The 13,909-nt window shown below is 38.1% G+C and overlaps 1 long non-coding RNA gene across 1 annotated transcript; it reads left to right on the top strand.

Moving 5' to 3' along the window:
* Nucleotides 1–5,228: 5,228 nt before the first annotated feature.
* On the top strand, nucleotides 5,229–10,893 carry LOC309438888. Its single transcript, XR_014183890.1, has 3 exons — nucleotides 5,229–5,283; nucleotides 8,209–8,286; nucleotides 10,876–10,893. It is a non-coding gene; the product is annotated as an uncharacterized lncRNA (long non-coding RNA).
* The last annotated feature ends 3,016 nt before the right edge of the window (nucleotides 10,894–13,909 follow it).

Raw genomic sequence — 13,909 nt, 5'->3', positions numbered from 1 at the left:
AAACAGGCAAGATGACTTATATTTTTCTAATGCATGTAGTATCTTAAAATTGAAAAGCAACTTAAATATGATTTATTCATGTTAACAAGAATTAGCCAGGAAGCTCAAGAGAAGTGTCACTCAAGATTTCAGCCTATAGCTTGTTGTAAAAGAGTTCAGTATTATCATAACTTTCAAGGTAAGGAAAGTGATTCAGATGACCAAGGCACTATGTCAGTACCACAGTCACTAAGGCATTTAACAAAAGCAAGGAACACTTGCAGAAATGGATGCATCAATGCCAATTCATTTAAATGATCTGGTTTAGACTTTGCTATTTTTTTTCCCACAGGAGAAATACTCTGTACCAGCATGTTGTTGCAATGTGTCATTAAGAAGCTGGAAAGTGGCTGCCTCTGGTGTGTGTTATACTTGTACAGCTTCATGTATGAACACTACAAGTTAATTTTTAGATAGCATGTATTTATCTTGGAGATCTGGCTTATGGCAGCTTTTTGTTTATCTGCTCTGTAAGAATCTTGAGGAGTAATTGTGAAGGATACATTGTGTGGTCAGTTTTTTGTCAGTTTAGCAACCTGCTGGTGATTGATTGTTTGTTCTTAAATGAAATACTTCTGGCTGGCATAGTCTCCTGTACTGGCCCATTACCCAGTCCCACTTCTGACACAACTCAGTGCTGATGAGACTTTGAGAAGCTGTAACTGCTCTATCCAACAAGGAGAGTTTTGGTGAAACAGTTTCCATGTACAAAACCCAAAGTGACCAAGTGCACCACGAAGAGGAAGAAATCGTTTTCACCTGACCCTTCTTATTTGGACTGTTATCTAAACTATCAAAGGTCTGTATATTTTCTATACTTGAGCAGAATAGGTAATAGCAATGTTTAAATATGTGTATTATTTAGATCTTTATTTGGTAATGGATTATTTTATACAATTCAGCTCTATGGATATGGGTTTATTTTCCACAGATTCTGCCAAGAGAATTTCCATTCTGGGGCTTCCTGCTTATTTCTTCCAGCTGCTTCTTTTTCTTATCCCTTCTGTTGTTATTCTCCGACTGTCTCCTTGTTTTCACTGCTGATGGAGGAGAGGCTTGGTTAGGCTTTGAAATTATAATATAAATGCTCTTGGCAATTGTTTATTTCTATATGCTTTATAATTATTCTCTAGTGGTTCCAATTGTATTTTCCAGTTGGAGACCATCACTGGGAACTGCATTGCTCCAACAGAATATTAAAGGTGCAAACAATCTTTTAACAGGATCCATAAGGAACATGTTCAACATTGAGAGGTAGCAGGAACAGCACAATGGCCAAAATGGCATTGGCTGTGTTTACCAGAAGGATGCAGGAAGGAAAACTCCTTAAACTTCATTGCCGGCCTAGCCCCTAACCTACCCTACAAAGTTTCTCTGCAATACAAAGCCTCCTGCCAATCCTACCCTGCAATTCACCATCAGCAATAATGGGATTGGTGGGATTTGTTGACCCAGCTGTCTTCAATGCTGTGGTACTGGTTAAATGCACAAAATAGAGGGGTGCATGAATGTGTCTGTGTACATCATTTGAATCCTCTATTGCATTAATGACAGTTTAAAAAGAAAAGAGATGTTTGACATCTGTGGCAGTCATTTGACTTCCTGTTACTCTGATGGCATCAATCTTAATCTTGTCAGAAGTGAATTGGTTCTCCTTCCTGCAAAAATAACAACTGATGTGGAGGCAGCAAAGTGCTGAACAAAGTCCTTTGTTTGTTTGTTTGTTTCTCTCTGTGTTTGTTTTCTCTACTATTGGAACATATAAGAAAGCATCCTGCTCTTGTTATTTCGTTGAATAGTCTATTTTCTGTAGAAAGTAATATCCACATGGTGAACTCCTATTCATGAAAATTGTGCCAAATATGTGCCATTTTACAGCTAAATATATGCTATTTTATTTTACTTTAAAGCAAGCCAAAGTACATACCAAGAATATAACTCTGGATGGTGTTGGTCCTATTTTCAAATGAGTATTTACTGTGTGAGGCACTTCTGTGCAACAGGCTGAGTTGGTAAGGGGCTGCTTTACAAATGCAGTACAGAAAACAGTATTTCTTCCTCCTCTTCCTGTAAAAATATGTATTTTTCTACTTTTTTGTGAAGCCTGTGAAGCATGACCTTGTGTGCCTGATGCCTGGCTCCCTAGCACTCCCATTCCACCTGCATTTTAAGAGTGTATCTCCAGGGGACATTAAGATTATGAAAAAGTGTTAGGTTGGGAGAAACTGGAGTGTTAGTACCTAGGAGCTTCTGTCTCAGCTCTTATACCTGTATGTAGGTATGACTGGCTGATGTACAGGGTTGTATTTTTGTCCTATCTTTCTACCCTCTTATGTGTGCTAATAAGTCTTTCCTCTTGTAGTGTGCTGGTGATATTTTTCTTCCTTGGTCTGGTCAGGGTGAGAAAAATGCCTTAAACAAGCTCTCCTGTTCCACTACTGTACACCAAAACATGACCCCCAGCTCAGGCTAGAATAAATAAAATGGGGAGATTCCTGGAGTTACAGGACCACATGGTAAATATCTTTGTTTTCCATTATTTCCTTCATGTTGAAGACTTCTTTAACTAGCATATAAAAATACATGTGAAAATCCAGCAGTTTACATATTTTTTGACCATTTTAAAAAACATATGTATCAACTTGCATATGATAGGGTGAGTCAGTATACAGTGTACATAATGGATTCAAAGATCAAAACAGTATGACACAGTCAGCTGGTAAGAAAAATGTAAAATGGTACCAACCTGTAATCTTCCTAAGGCAACATGTAAGTCAGAGGGTTTATTTTTTTAGAGCTTTTTTCTTTAACCTGTACAAGGGACAAATCTTTATTCTGAAAGTCTTCCTATAAATGGAGAGGCAATATCCTCGTGTAAAAAATCTGTAAATATTTCAGAATTTGGGCCTGAAAGAGTATATTACACCTCTAATTTTTCTTGATGGGTGCAGCAGTACCTCTGTCCCTGAAACTGACCCTAAATCAGTTGTGCAATGTGGAGGCAAGTATTGAGGACTGCAGGCAGGGCTCATTTCTTTTGTCCTGTAAGCATGACTGACAACCGATGCAAGAAATTTGTTCAAGGTTATTATTTTCAGAGTTTTCTTCCCCATTGCTGCACAGGCACACCAGCAGCTGGTTCAGCATCCAGCCCACCTGGGGAGGTGAGAGGCAATGGGGACCCTCTAAGATAGATATGCTGCTTGAGGGGAAGTATCTGTCCATTGCCAGCTGATGCCCTTTAGGAGTTCCCAACTGTCCAACCCTACCTGTGCATGCCCCTTCTGCCCAAATAAGGTGCTTAAGCATTTCTGAGATTAAAAATGACCTACAATGTTATCAGTTAACCACCCTCCTGCTAATTAGTTTGGAGGCCATAAGCATGTTGCGTATGAACAACTGATGCTGTGGCTTTGAGGGTAACCTGGGCACAGAGGAACATTTGGAGAAGAGTTAAAATGTTTACTGCTGCTTCATGGATTCTGCTCACTTTCTCTCAAAGGAAACAGTAGGGTAATTGGAAGGCTGTCATCCTTTTTAACACAAATGTAAAGAATAATTTTCTGAATGGATGATGCTACAGGACTTATACTCTGGCTCCGTCCAGCTACTAGAAGGAAGGTACACGTTTCTCTTGGCCTGTTTCAGTCTTTTTCAATATTTTGAATACTGATATTGAATATAATTATCTATTATTTTTATTATTGACTAGAATTTCCTATTATTATGTTTCTGTTGTTTTTTTTTGTTTGTTTTTAAATATTCTGCTATGCCCTTGACCTTGTAAATAATGCCTTCCAACAGCAAACACCAGCTAGTGCACATCCATCATCTCTCATCCCTGCCAGACCTTTAGGTGTGGTTCACTGCTCGTTCCTCCACTGCTCCACTTGCCTTAGCACCTAAGTACAATACCGTATCAAGGACTGAACCCTGTTTTGTGTTTGCCTGAGCCAGCTGTAGCCCACAGCAGGCTGGTCACTTCCCTCTACCTTGTTGAGCTGTATTCATTCCAGCTGTGAATACATCAGCATTCACAATTGGTTGTGTCATCCAGGTTACTCTTATCCAACTGTGATTGAGGAGGCAGCAGCCCCCACACCTCCATGGTGCCTCACCTTGGGGCTGTGGCACTGCGGGGATCACTGCATTCCCTGGTGAATGCAAACCTTGCTGGCTTCTTTACAGTAAGTATAGTGACTTGCACTACCAATGAGTGCGGCCGGGGTGTTTTTCTATGAAACTTACTACTTTTTTTTTTTTTTCTTTTTTTGTTAATATATATTTCTTGATACCACTTGCTTTATATGCCTCTTTGGAGGACTGAACTTGCATTTAGTGCCATGACAATATGTCACTCCAGATCTGCAAAAGACAGCGTAAGGTCAGTGAAGAGAAGCCTTCCCTTTCCAATAGCCGGTGTCTATATATAAATTGGCACTTGATGCTCATCAAAGAACAAGAAATATTGGATATGCTCTAAATGTCCATTGTATTTTTGAGCCAACTACCTGATGGAAGTCATCACTTATATGTAAATGAACTGTCAATGGCTTGCCTCTGTTGGCAGTCGCTGGACTGTGAAGGGTATGTCTTAATAAGAACCAAAGCTCTTCACAGACTTTGATTTACTGGAAATAAAATAGAAAAGTCCTCTGAGACTACAAAGGACACTTGTTTCAGATAAAATGTCTAGACAGTAGCAATATATTTGGGGCTTTTATTATAGCAAAACTGCAAATTAGAATAGAGTGCTGAGAAAGTTCCTATGACCCAGCTGAGTTCAAAAACACTGTTTCAGACTGATCCGTGAAACACACTCAAATTAAGTTCATGAGCCTTCAAAAGGGAAAGAAAAGATGTGCAAGGTCGATGTTCAGGTTTTGCTAGAACTCTAGAGCTTCCCGGTTTTTACATTCCCTCTGACAAGGAGAGATTTGCAATTCCGCTATGATTTAAGTCATTTAAAGAAAACACAGATTGTGCATTGTGTTTCACTGCATTAGATAACAGTCTGCTTTACAGTCCATTCTTGTATGATGGCCTTTTTCTTTGATTATTGAATATAAAACACAAAAGAAAGATTAATTCTGTGAAATATTAGATTTTAGGGAAGAAAATCAAAATGAAACTGAAGCATGATTTAACTAAAACATGTCTGTCTCTTGTTTTAGGGAAGGCAAATCATACGGCATTTCTGATATGGAATTTTCAGAATGTCCAGTTCCTCTGAAAACTATCACTGTTAGTAAAATTGTTATTTTATTATTATAATTGCCAGTTTTTTATCATCCAGAATTTTTAAAAGAGATACTGAATTGGAGAATACAAACCAGTTAGGATGAACCTGTACTTTTTATTGCAGTCTGTGTAACACAGGCTCAGTATTTTTGCACAAGAGAATTTACATGCCAAATATAAATACAGTATGTGAGAGTTTGGGTACTTAAGTTAGAACCTTGATTGCCTACATGGCTAATGGAGACTCCAGAAGGCAACACAGTAAATCATTGATTTTCAGCACCAGAGTGCTCTGAATCATCTTCTGTGTCATCCCAGCTTTCCAGGAATTGTCCTGGACTCTTTGTGATTACTTCTGTTTCCTTCTGTACAGAGATCAACTGGAGACACATGGTGGTGCACCCTACCAGCATTTCTTCCTAGTTGCCATCTTTGGTACTGGCAGCTCTGGCTTTGTAAGAAACACACCGGTCACTGATTTCCAGAGAATTAATGCACTGATAGGTTTCCACATGCCTGAAACTACAGCTCTTGGAGGTGTCAGCTGCCTGGGAATCCGTGACACATTGCATCAGATAATTACAAAAAAAAAAAAAAAAAAAATCGATTTTGTTAGCTGTCAGTTTTTTCACAGTGCCAGTTTATGATGCTTGAGTAACTTGTCTGTGACATGGGTCTCAAAGCAGAAATTCATATGATGCTCTTAGTCTTTAAGTGTTGGTTTTGAGGTGGAAGGTCAAGATGGGATTCAGAAGACAGAATAATTCTTGCAGACCTGAATGAGATCATCCATTTGCTATTTCCATCCAAATATAAAACCAGAAAGAGTTTAAGAGGATCAAGTTGAGTCTGCAAGCAATTTGAAATCTTATCTCTTAGTGGTACAAAAGGCCTCTTCCAATTCACTAGACTACCAGTCCTGGAAGCTGAACAGTAGCAATTCTGTGCCCCTTTCGGTGTATAGAAGTCTAGATTCAGCTCGATGCTTGTGTACTTGGGTAGTTTATTAAATGATCATGGTCCATGGTTTTAGTTCCACTGTAAAATTAATATAAACCCTAAGGTTAAATAGTAAACATTGTCAGCATGATGACTGCATTAGCTGTAGGTGTTCCAAAAATAAATTTTACTTGATAGTAACTGAATTTCTGTGTAGTCCAACAGATGAGTCATTAGATAATGTCCACAGAGATCAATTTTATTTATACTTTCAGAAGATTAATATTCAATGTTTTATAAATCCAAGTGTATGCATAACAACAGACTGAATTCAATCTAAGAAATGTAAATGGATAATCATAATGTCTTTTGGGGCTTCCTAGTGATTCAATATTTGATACTCTGATCATAGCCATAGTGTACCATGCAATCTTTTATCCTGTCATAGGGCTGGTAAATACTGTTACAAATACAAAATTAACAGACTCAATCCCATACATACAAGTATAATTTCATGCAAGTCATAGTAGATTGTTTGCAGACTCCTCAACAAGGCTTTGTACCACATCCATCCAGGCATGCAGTCTTTCAAATATTTGAACAAGTCACTGTTGTCAGACAATACAGAATATGAAAAAAAATACATACAATTTTAGAAAAATTAGGCTAAAAACCACAAAGAAATCACATTTGGAATATTAAATGAGCAAAGGGCAATATTCCTACCTATGTCTTCCTTGTTTTGAAGTATGTGATTCAAACATTACCTGTTATCACAGAAATAATGAAAAGGGCTGTTTTACCATGAGCAGTACACTGTTGTAGTAGTTTCACTGCCTGAAGTATTATCTGGAACATCTACTTTACATTCAAGTAAGTGCTACATTTAGAATGTATTTTTATTCTACTTAAAGTATGCAGTGCATTAGACCTTAATGTACCCTCTAGCTACAGACATGGGCCCAGAAGATGTGGGCTAAAAATAGGAATTACTCTAGAAGCAATAATTTGTTTGAAAGCCATAAACTGAATTCCCAAGCAGTAGTGAATGATTGTCCTCTCTGCTGGAGAGAAACCTCCTCAGCAGATCCTCTTTTGCAGTTTGCAAATTTGAAATTTGTACAAAAAACAGTAATAGAAAAAGTTAGAAAAATTTGAACATGCCATTAATGCCTGCAGGAGGATGAAGTAGTGTTTGTGAATTCCTCTCAGCAACAGTTACTTTTCAGTGCTTTATTTTCTCCATTGGGAATAAGGTAATTATCAGTAAGAGTAGCAGTGAGGAAGAAAAATAAAATTGTTTATTATTGGACCAATTGAGCCCAGCAAGATGAAGGCCAAATTGTTTTTTGCTTGTCTGAGTTTGATTTTTAGTCAGTCTGGATGTGTTTTTTGTTTAGCAGAGAACTTCAGTGAGGAGTATGTTATTTCATAACTGAGGCCAATAGAAAGTCATTGGCATAATAAAACCCCAGATTTTACAATTTCAACGCAGCTGCTCCGTGACTTTTAAGCAACTGTGAAATCACATTGTTTAAACCAATGTCTGGATCCACATTTTTTTCTTTTTCTTTTTTTTTTTTCTGGAGAAGTCACCAGAAATCTCTCAGATCAACAACTGGTGTTGCAGCCTAACCATTCTAGTGAGTGTTCACAAACCTCCAGTTAGAAATAACCACCAGGTCATCCTGTGTTATACTCAAATATGAAAATGAACATAATGTTACCAGTATCATCAATTAATTTGCTGTTACTAATTTACCAGGGGAAATACATTCGTTTAATGACAAACATAGTTCTTTGGCTGACACACCGATTACATGCAGTGCCCTGAGCAAAGTGGCATTTCCATTTTTTTCAACTCTTTTCTGACTTTAACTGCAGCAGTTGGTAGTATTTGAACGTACAGTTATACTGTGCTATCAAGAGTATATATACCCCATTTATAAGAAGTATTGCTTGCTTCTCATGGACCAAATTCTTCTGCAGTGAGAGGTGAATTCTGGACCTTGGCTGCAGTTGGGACCTGCCTACCCTGAGCCTGTGATCACACAAACATCCACACAAGTGAGTATTTATGCAAGTGATACCTAAGTTTTTGTTTGTTTGTTTTACCTGAAATTCCAACACCTAGGTAAACTTACTTGTTTAGCAGATTAGGACTCAAAGCTAGATTTTTAGATCTACAACACAAAACCTTGTATGTCGAATTTGAATAATTTTTCCTCCCCTTACTGATAACGGTGTCTACATCTGATGGATTTCAAAGAAATAAGTGAGTCTGGAGGGTTCAACCTGGCACCTTGCATCTGCAGGTGTGTTACATCCCACTCTCACAGCTGCAGCTGAGGAAAGGGGGTGTTTGCAATGAAAAGGTGCTAGTGATGTGGGGAGGAGAGGTATGAAGCCAGTGGGTTTTGTGTGCTTGCCAGGAGAATGTTGACAAGGAACAGCTTGTCTTCAGTAAGGGTCATTATTATGTTACAGGGTAGGAGCTAATTCTTGTGGTGATTGACCCTTGGGACTGAGAAAACCAATAGGTCAAGAGTCCTGTAGAAAAATGGAAATCTAGTTCAGAGGTTTCTGTGTATTTTGTTTGGCTTTTGAGCTTCTTCAGAGCCTCAAAGAAGGATCCCAGCAGCTGCTGCTCTTAAAAAAAAAAAAAAAAAGAAAGAAAAAAAAAAGAGCTATAGAGGAGGCTCTGGAGGGACAGGAAAGTGTGACAGAGCATTTGAATTGGAGACAACAAGTTTGTGATATATTTGAAAAAGGGCATATGCTTCAGAGTAGCCTAGAAAAAGGACTGCATACACCTTGATCAGTATTTTCTGGGATAAAAGTACTGAGGATATTATCAGGATGGTGTACGTAAATCATATGAGCAACACAGTGAGTGAAACTGGAAACTCTGGGAGCTCAAATAGAAGGGATTGTATAACAACTCTTTATCTGTTTCTTATTGCTTAAAAATTAGTACCAATGAATAAAATTATCCTTTTCAATAGATTAACTCAGTTTATTGTATCTGATTCTAAAGGTCAAATCATTATATTTACACAAGTTTTACTCAATGGTGGTTTGTACATGTCAGTGGAGTTATTCTAACTCTTATAGATGTAAAGAAAAATAATAGTTTATCCCGAAAAGGATTTTTGGTTTTTATGTCACAGCCCATGTAAAGCATGAGACAAAAGTTACATCCTGTGTTCTTTGGCAGGTAAGTAACCTCACTGAAATAACTGCGCATCACTGGACCACCTCTCAAGTTTACCCCCATCCTAAAGTTACCACAGCCAAAAGGTTTTTACACAGTCATCAGCCTCAGGTGTAGGCGTTGTACATGATAACCCAGTGCTGTGGTGGACAGAAAAGATGTGTACTCCCTAGGTGTTATTCCTTTGCAGTATAAAGTATTTACAGAGTGTACATGGGAAAATCGATAAAGTAAGGCACATTTTAGATCTGAGTTGTATATGCACAGACATTCCTCTGGATGTAGGAGAGCCTTTTGCAGCTGTAGAGCCATCCTTGGCTTTCATTAATGATACCATTGCTCACTGACATTAATATGGTCATCAGAAGTGGTTAGTTATTCCTGTACCTGGATCTGAATGATGCCTCCTGCACACTGAGGAGAGAAGAGGGAAATTGTTATAATTTCCCCTGCATACAGTGCTCCTGCACAACTGAAAGGAGACATCATTTAGCCTGCCGTGCATAAAAGGAGCGGGTTAGTGCATGAGATGTACTGGTTAAATAAAACCTCAAGTCAAGTCTGATATCCTTTTTAACATGCATACAAAAATAGTAACTCAGGGATTTGATTTCTTTGTTGTTTTTCCACTGCATAACAAAAACAAGAAGTACATCTGTTGCTAGTCTTTCTCACTCATTTCTTTATAATTTCAAATTAAGATGAATTGCTTATGCTTGTCCCTTGAACAATAACACTGCTCAAATATATAAACTGGGATCTCCTTGTGACAAGTTTTAATTGTGGGGTGACTGAAGCTGGCATTTATCTAGAAAGTTTAGACATGCAAAGTCTCTGGTGTCAGACTCTCGTCTATGCTGCGTTATAAAAACAGGAGTTTCACAAATGTAGTGAAGAAAAGGTGTGGCATTTACAGTGAGCCTGGAAATTCAAGCACCATTAAAAAACTTCCCAGCAATGCATGTAACAAGAGCACATGATGTTCCTTCGCAAGGAAGGGAAGTGAAGGCTGTATCTAACTGGCATGTCAGAAATGAACCCTTGGGTCCATGCATAAGGGTAAGAGATGGGAGAAGAGGTGGATGGGAATGAAGATCCCAGTAAACTCATGAAATTTAAAGAGCAAAGCCCTGCTGCTTCCTGAAGAGATAAAGTCTCTTTGAAGTGGGTGCTTTCCTAGACGTTTCAGAAAAAATTTGGAACCAGATTAAATATGTACAGTTCTAAAACCAGGACTGTGGCTAATATTTAGTATGTTTTTAATATGTGGGAGCATATTCTTTCATAGCCATGGAACTAACAAAGGAATTAATGAATGTGGTACTGTGTATCTACTTCTGAGAACAGACTTCATATCTTTGTTAATACATATTAATGCATAGTAAAAAATATGAAAACAAAATTATTCAAGAAATCCTGTGTCTCCATTCGTATCTTTCAAGTCTGCCACCTTGCTGCAACATAGACATGAAACAGCTTTAAGGCAGCCCCAGATTTGGGGTCAAGAGAGAAGTGCAGAAGGAGATACCTGTCATACACCTGAAACTTGAGAAGAGGGGACAGAGCAGCATGTCAGCTTTCTGGTCTTGATGGAAGATCTACATGGCTCTCTGACCTCCTTGCAATCTCAAATTCTTGTATGCATAATGCCATGCTTGATCTGTTAATTATTTGTAAGCCTTTGATATAGTGGCATAAATAACTGTAATTACTGGCAGAGAGAGTTCCTCCAAAATTATAGGGGCAATGTAGAATTCACCCACTTACTACTGACCTGGAACATAAGCAAATTAGTTTATTCCTTCTGCTCACATCTAACCTACTGCCTGTAAATATACTCCAAATGAAACACTTTTAAATGATACTGGGTTCTTGCAAAGGTGGAAAGTTTTATTTTGGGCTTGACCTGGTGCCATGAGATCTAATAGATTTTTGCAACACCTTGATATTATGTAACTGACACACAGTACAGCACAAAGGAAAAAAAAGCAAATATCAAGTTCACTGCGTTCAACAAAATGACATTTGAGAAACCCAGGTAGACATCAGCATGGTGGTTTAGGATGGGGCTGCAGAGCACCGACTTACTTCTGGGAGGGTAAGGAGCACTTTTAAACCTACCCGCTAAAATAAGAATGGATTAATATTTCTTTCCTTCCTGTTCAGCAGAAACAGAAAGAAACCATTAAGTAGGAATTTCTGAGATTGCAAGGTTAGAAGAAGCAAGAGCCTTAACTTTCCAGTAGAAGTGAGGATCTGGTAACATTTGTATACTTTGCTTTGAGTTTGCAGAATATGACATGCACGCTGCTTTCCACAAAACAGAGAGAAGGTATTGCATAATAATGGGAATTGGGCTGCTGCTATTTCTTCCTGGCTTCTCCACTTGCTCAGTGCAAGCCTTGAGAGAGCAGGAGAGCAGCACTGATGTAACCATAAAACAGAAATTTCAGAAAACAATAAAAGCAAATATATTTTAAAAAGCAGGGGAGTTCTTGATAGCCGACATATTTATATTTGAAAGCTGTTCAGAAGGGAATTACTTTTTTGTTCACTCTAAATTGTTCTAATCCCAAGACAAAAATCTTCCTGGATTCTAGGAAATAATAAATCTATCAATCAGCAACCAAGGGGATAAAACCAACTGAAATTGCCAATAGGAAATAGAAGATAAGAGCAAGAACCCTCTGTTGAAAATAAATGTTTGTCAAATGTAGAAAATCAGTATTACAGAAAGCAGAGTCTGAAATATCTGAGTTTTTAATTTTCTTAACTAAAGCAGGTCACAGTGTCCTCTATAACTACGATTTTCTGAGCTCTGATTCCTTTGTGTGATGTCTTAAAAAATCCTTTAAGGAAGTTTTGATGAGTGCTTTTAAAAAAACTATCGACACAGTTTGGCTGAATTTTAATCTATGAACTAAAACACATCTGATTTTGCAGCAAAAGTCTATGAAAGTGGTTACAGTGCAGTTCTTTCGTTGATATCACATCAGTGTTTGGAGCTAATCCAGACTCAGTGGAGGTTTACATGCAAACCTGACTCACTATGGGTCTTCCATTCATATCTGATCTGCTTCCAGATCTGATGTCAATGGAAGCACTGTGAATACTCTGTGCTGCTGCTATCCAGTTGGCCTCCCTCCAGAAACTTAATGTTTTTCTTCAGTTGCATCAGTGCCTCCAAGCAAAAAAAGAGAATGACATCCATATGTTTTAAGATTAAAGCTGAGTCAACATTTCAAGTGAAAAAATTGATGCTTTTCTAGACCTACAGTAATATAGTGAAAGGGTAAATTTCTTAAAATAACAATTTTGGTCTCAAAGCTGCTGAGGCCACTGTGTCTGTTATATTTTCTTGAAAGAGATCAGCAGAAAGATACATGTAGATTGCTGTGGTTTTCTTTTGGGAACTAAATTTTGAACCATATAATTTGCTGTGTTTTTTAAATCAAAGAATTTGGCAATAAATGTGTCAATAAACTCCCATCTAAAGCAAAGGGAAGAGCAGTTATCTGAGAAAGGTGGTGAAGAGAGTGAGAAAGAGGATACTGGGAGCCTGTCATTGCCTTTTTCTGCACGTGAACAGGGCTCAAAGGTGTTTTCTGATGAAAAAATTGGATTACTGCAGTTGCATAATGTAACAAACATGAGTAGATACCGAACAATATGAGTCACTTGCACATATAGTAAGACCAGACTGGCACTTAAAAATCATTCATCGGAGAATTCTTCAAACCCTTGCACAATATTTAGCATTAAGCATACCAGTGTGATGGGTTCTGTTTTAAACAGATGTGCTCCTGCTAAGGCAGTGCTGCGCTTGGCTGTGCTTGGGCACCTCTGCCACCAGGCATCAGATAAGCTGGTATTTCCTCCAGCGTGCAGAGGGCTGTGCTGGGGAAGCAGTACTCCCCCTACTGTGTAAGGTATCGAGGACAAAGTACTTACAAATGCGTTGTGAAGAGGATAATTTAACTTGTAATATGGTAAGACTATATACTCATACCTTACTCCAGGCTAAGCAGAACCTTACTGGAGACACAGCAGTGGTAAGATTATCTCATATGCAAAAAAAAAAAAAATGACTCTAGGAATCGGCACTCTGTCCATTTTGTCTTATGTCACTTATATACTAGTATTATTCTTCCAAAAGCATGAAACCTTCCAAATATACTTTGTAAGAAGTTGTGAAGGAGATGAAAGGCTAAAAAGGAGTGCATAGGCTCACTCCAATAGGTTTGGTTATGTGGGTTGGTTTGTTTGTTTGTTTGTTTGTTTTAAATGAGAGTGAGATGGGAAATGCTTGGTCCTTACCAGATTTCTTTATCTGTTGAAAGCTACTGCTGAAGCTGTTTCCAAATATTAGCACGTAAAGTGAGCTAAAATCTTTGATTTCTATGGGATAAAGATGACTTCAGCTCCTTCCTGTTTGCTATGGAAACTTAACAGACAAGTCTAAGTACCACCTAGTCA

Source organism: Streptopelia decaocto (genome assembly GCF_964273445.1).
Source record: "Streptopelia decaocto genome assembly, chromosome: 4".
Lineage (NCBI taxonomy): Eukaryota > Metazoa > Chordata > Aves > Columbiformes > Columbidae > Streptopelia > Streptopelia decaocto.
Note: the sequence above shows the minus strand (reverse complement) of the source record. Positions and strands in the feature narration are given on the sequence as shown.